Source organism: Triticum aestivum, chromosome 2B (assembly GCF_018294505.1).
Source record: "Triticum aestivum cultivar Chinese Spring chromosome 2B, IWGSC CS RefSeq v2.1, whole genome shotgun sequence".
Classification (NCBI taxonomy): domain Eukaryota; kingdom Viridiplantae; phylum Streptophyta; class Magnoliopsida; order Poales; family Poaceae; genus Triticum; species Triticum aestivum.
In genome coordinates, this window is record NC_057798.1 from 287,103,914 (window position 1) to 287,109,419 (window position 5,506).

Here is a 5,506-nt window from a genome sequence, read left to right on the forward strand (position 1 = left end):
GCGGTGATGGCAGCGCTCGCTCATGGGGAGAGGGAGAGATCCAGGGGAGGAGGGGGAGCGAGAGAGTGTGAGAGAGGTCCGAGGCGGCGTGTGGCGTCGTTGAGGATGTCCAGGCATCAAGGGGGAGGACATGTAGGTAGGTGGCGTGGTGGCTTGGCGGTACGCGCGCGTCAGCCACATGCCCCTGGCCTCCTGGCGGGAGGTTGGGGGTGACTGGCACGACAAGCTGGCTGTGCCGGCCTACTGGGCCGCACAGTGCCAGGCCGCACGTAAGTTTCTTCTTTAATTTTTCTTTTCTAGACATTTGTTTCTGATTTAAAAATAATACTAAACTAAATTATTTTCTTCTGCCAAGTTTTGTAGGAGCTAGTTGTATTATGCCAAAGCTCCTCAACAACTGACAGAATTATTGGACAATATATATATATATATATATATATATATATAACAATATATATCCAATGCAAATAATTACTGCATTAATTCCAAATGCCCAAAATAAATATCTATGAGCTCCTAAAATATTGGTTTGAATTTTACCTCTGGCCAATATTTTCAGAGAGCAATATGAACATTTTCCTGGACCTTCTTGAAGCAATTTTTATCTGGGTCATTTATAGAAATGATCTCTGAGGGTTTCAAAAATCCCCATTTCAAAATTAAATGGAATTTAAACATCATGCACACATGACTAGCTAGCCTTGAGCATACCAGAACTAGGGATGTGACAACTCGCCCCACATGAAAGAATGTCGTCCCGAGATTCAAGGGTCGACGGAAAGAAGGTGGGGCACTCCAGTCGAAGATGATCTTCTCGCTCCCAAGTAGCTTCTCTCTCGAAATGATGAGACCACTAAACCTTGAGAAACTAGATGTTCTGACGTCAGGTGACACACTCTGCCTGAGCAAGAATGTGAACCGGGTACTCTCGGTATGTGAGGTTATCTTGGAGATCAAGCCTTTCATGGTCCACTCCGCGGATGGGATCCAAGAAGCAACGCCTGGGTTGAGAGATGTGGAAGTCATCATGATATCGATAAAGATGTGGGGGTAGTTCCAACTGGTAGGCAACCTCTCCTCATTTAGCGAGAATGCGAAAAGGACCAATGTAATGAGGAGCCAACTTGCCCTTGATACCAAAATGATGTGTACCCTTTAGAGAGGTAACCTGAAGGTAAGCCTTGTCACCAACTTCATAAGTCATATCCTTATGATGACGGTCATACTGACTCTTCTGACAAGACTGGGCTGTTTTGAAATTCTCACGGATGATGCGGACTTGCTCTTCTGCCTCTTGGATCATGTCCGGTCGAAAGAATTGTCCTTCACCGGTTTCTGACCAGTTCAAAGGTGTTCGACATCTTCGTCCATAGAGAATCTCAAAAGGAGCTTTCTTGAGGCTGGATTGATTGCTATTTTTATAAGCAAACTCGGCAAAAGGAAGACATTTCTCCCAATCCATACCGAATGAGATAACGCAAGCTCTAAGCATGTCTTCAAGAATTTGGTTGACCCTTTCCACCTGACCACTCGGCTGAGGGTGGAAAGTGGTGCTGAAAGAAACATGGGTTCCCATGGCAGTTTGGAAACTCTCCCAGAAATGAGAAGTGAAAAAACTACCACGGTCTGAATTGATCTCTAGTGGAACACCATGAAGTGACACTATTCGAGAAATATATAAGTCAGCGAGCTGACTACCGGTGATACTCTCTCAAACAGGTAGGAAGTGGGCCACTTCTGAGAGATGATCAATGATAAGATAGCATTATTCCCTCTCTTGGTCCTGGGAAAGCCGGTGATGAAATCCATACCAACTTTATCACATTTCCAATCAGGAATAGCTAAAGGCTGAAGGGTGCCAGCAGGTCTGTGATGCTCTGTCTTAACGCGATGACAAATGTCGCAGTTAGCAATGAACAGAGCAATTTCTCTCTTTATCCTAGTCCACTAGAACCTTTGGCGTAGATCCTGATACATCTTAGTACTATTGGGATGAATCGTGAGAGGAGATTCATGTGCCTCCTTAAGATCAATTTTCGCAGATGTTGATTCTTGGGAACCACCAAGCGATTCCCAAATAAAACAACACCTCTATCATCCATAGAAAGACATCCACCAACTCCCATCTTAATGTTTCTCTCGATCCGGGAAATTCTTGTGTCCTGCTTTTGAGCAGCGACAATCCGATCCTAAAGATCATGTTTCGCCAGCAAGGTAGAAAGGAACTCGTGAGGAGCAATGTGTCATGCCCAATATGCGATACTATCCTAAAGAGACTCGAAGGTCCCACCAAGGATAGAACCGAATATTGAAACGCTTTTGCAAGGTGGATATCATTACATCAACATTACATAATAGATGGGGATACATACAAGAGGCATAGAATGCCACACGAATACAACATCACAATACATAATAGCACCATCTGACTACGGATGAAGCACAAACAGAAAACCCAACGACATCCACCCTGCTAGCCCAGGCTGCCGACCTGGAACCTATCCCCTAATCGAAGAAGCAGAAGAAGAACTCAACACAAGCAAGCATCGCTCTCGCGTCATGATCATCGCACAACCTGTACCTGCAACTATTGTTGTAGTAATCTGTGAGCCACGAGGACTCAGCAATCCCGTTACCCTGGGTATCAAGACTAGCAAAGCTTAATAGGAAAGGAACGGGTAAAGTGGTGAGGCTGCAGCAGCGACTAAGCATGATACAGTGGCGAACATACGCAAATAAGAGCGAGAAGAGAGCAAGCGGAACGGTCGTGAAACTAGCAATGATCAAGAAGTGATCCTGAACTCCTACTTACGTCAAACATAACCCAAAAACCGTGTTCACTTCCCAGACTCTGCCGAAAAGAGACCATCACGGCTACACACGCAGTTGATGCATTTTAATTGGGATCTGGTGTCAAGTTATCTACAACCGGACATTAACAAATTCCCATCTGCCTATAACTGCAGGCACGGCTTTCGAAAGATTATACCCTGCAGGGGTGTCCCAACTTAGTTCATGATAAGCTCTCGCGATCAAAGAAGGATATACCTTCTCCCAGGAAGACCCGATCAGACTCGGAATCCCGGTTTACAAGACATTTCGACAATGTTAAAACAAGACCAACAAGACCGCCCGCTGTGCCGACAAATCCCGATAGGAGCTGCACATATCTCGTTCCCAGGGCACACCGGATGAGCGAACCGTACAGGAACCGACGTAACCCAAGTTGCCAAGGGATGGCCCCGCACAGTGCTCTAGTTTGGACCAACACTTAGACAAGCATTGGCCCGGGGGGGCTATAATAAAGATGACCCTCGGATTAATTACGCCCAAGGGAAATGTAGGTGGTGGTGAGGCAAATGGTAAAACCAATGTTGGGCCTTGTTGGAGGAGTTTTATTCAAAGCAAACTGTCAAGGGGGTCCCATAAATCACCCGACCGCGTAATGAATGCAAAATCCGGGAACATAACACCGGTATGACGGTAACTAGGGTGGCAAGAGTGGAACAAAACACCAGGCATAAGGCCGAGCCTTCCACCCTTTACCAAATATATATATGCATTAATAATATAAGAGATATTGTGATATCCCAACATAATCATGTCCGTCATGGAGCAATCTTCAACTTCACCTGCAACTAGCAACACTATAAGAGGGGCTGAGCAAAGCGGTAACATAGCCAAGCAACGGTTTGCTAGGAAGGGTGTCAAAGGTTAGAGGTTCATGGCAATTTGGGGAGGCTTGACGAGCAAAAGATAGGTAACGCAGCATAGCGATAGAACAAAGCAACTAGCATAGCAATGATAGTAGTGAGATCCAGGGTAGCGGTCATCTTGCCTGAAATCCCGCAGGGAAGAAGAACGAGTCCATGAAGAAGATGAAGCCACGAAGACGAACCGAGCGTAGACGAACGAATCCTCACGATCGCAACGAAACGGGAACTATCGAGAAGAAACACACAACAAGGTAAATACACCACATAAGAACAAGGCATGATGCACAACCAAGCATGATGCATGAAAAGGATACATGAAGCTACTCATGGCAAGAGATGATGCAAACAAGAGCAACACATCAAGGCAAGTTTAAATGAGGCCGGGAACAACATATAACAATTCCGGTAAGTCCTCATATGCATATTTCGAAAATGGTCCAGATCTGAACAAACATTAAGTTGAAGTTGTTAAACAGCAAGTTAAGATGCACCAAGATGATCTACACGAGATTCTAGTTAAGTTACATATAAAGTTCATTTAGTTCGGAGCTACGGCCTAGAAGATATGAGCAAAACAAGTTAAACATGGCATTGAAGCAAAATGCACCCAAACATCAAGAAAACACTCCAAAACAAGGATGCAACATGATAATATGTAACTACATGCAATTCTAAGCAAGTTTCATATAGAGCACACTCGAAACGGAGCAACGGTTCAACACACACACACTACAAGTTATAACAACAATCTGTCCAAAACAGCAACTAGGCATATTGCAAGCATCAAAACAACATGCTACAGCACCCCAACATGATAATAAAAGGCATGGACATGATGTACAGGTAAAGCATAACAAAACATGAACACTGAGCTAACTCCAGAAACTACTAGAACATGCTCAAACACACATGGCAAGATTGCAAATAATAACAGTTCAGACTTTGCAGAAAATAATATCAGGTTGCAATGTTTAGATCTATCAAACAACAAGTTACAGGAACTTATCATGGCAAACAAAGGCATGGCATGAACCTACTAAATGCATAGATCAAATTTCCTTTATTGACCATAAGCCAAAAAGGAACAGAAAATATGATGGCACCCATGTAAACATAGCAAGTTATATTATAGATTCATACATGGCAGGAACAGAATTATGAAGGCATGTTGGTGAGCTTGTACCACTCACCACAGATCAATATATGGCATGGCAAGGCAACCAACAGTAAGAAGGCATGTTTGTGAAGCTAAGCATGGCAATAGCAAGTTCATAGGGTGCATGGAACACTAGCAACAATCATGGCAACAACTGAACTTAATGTTAACAGGTTGACAGCAACATTATTAAGCAACTTTGGAGCAAGATATGAACAAGCTACATCAAGCTATAATTGCAACCAGGGGCATGAATGGATAGAGCATAACATGTAGAACAAAACACCCTTAGTGAACATCTCCAGATTATGTATAGAATGATTTGTAGAAGCAGGTTTGCATAGCATCACGAAATAATAGATTCAGCCTAGCAAAACAGTAACAACAAGTACACTAATTAACAAGCTCGAAACACTCACCACAAGTCATTGCATGACAAGATAAGCATAGCATCAGCAAGAAGACATGTTTATGAAACAAACCAAGGCAAGAACAAGTTCATAGCATGCAAGGATCAACTACAACAACCTTGGCAAAATTGAATAACATGTAAACAATCTGCCAGGAAACATTTGAAAGCAAAAGTAGAGCACGAAAATGACATGCTAGACTACTCCATAATTTCAACCAGGGG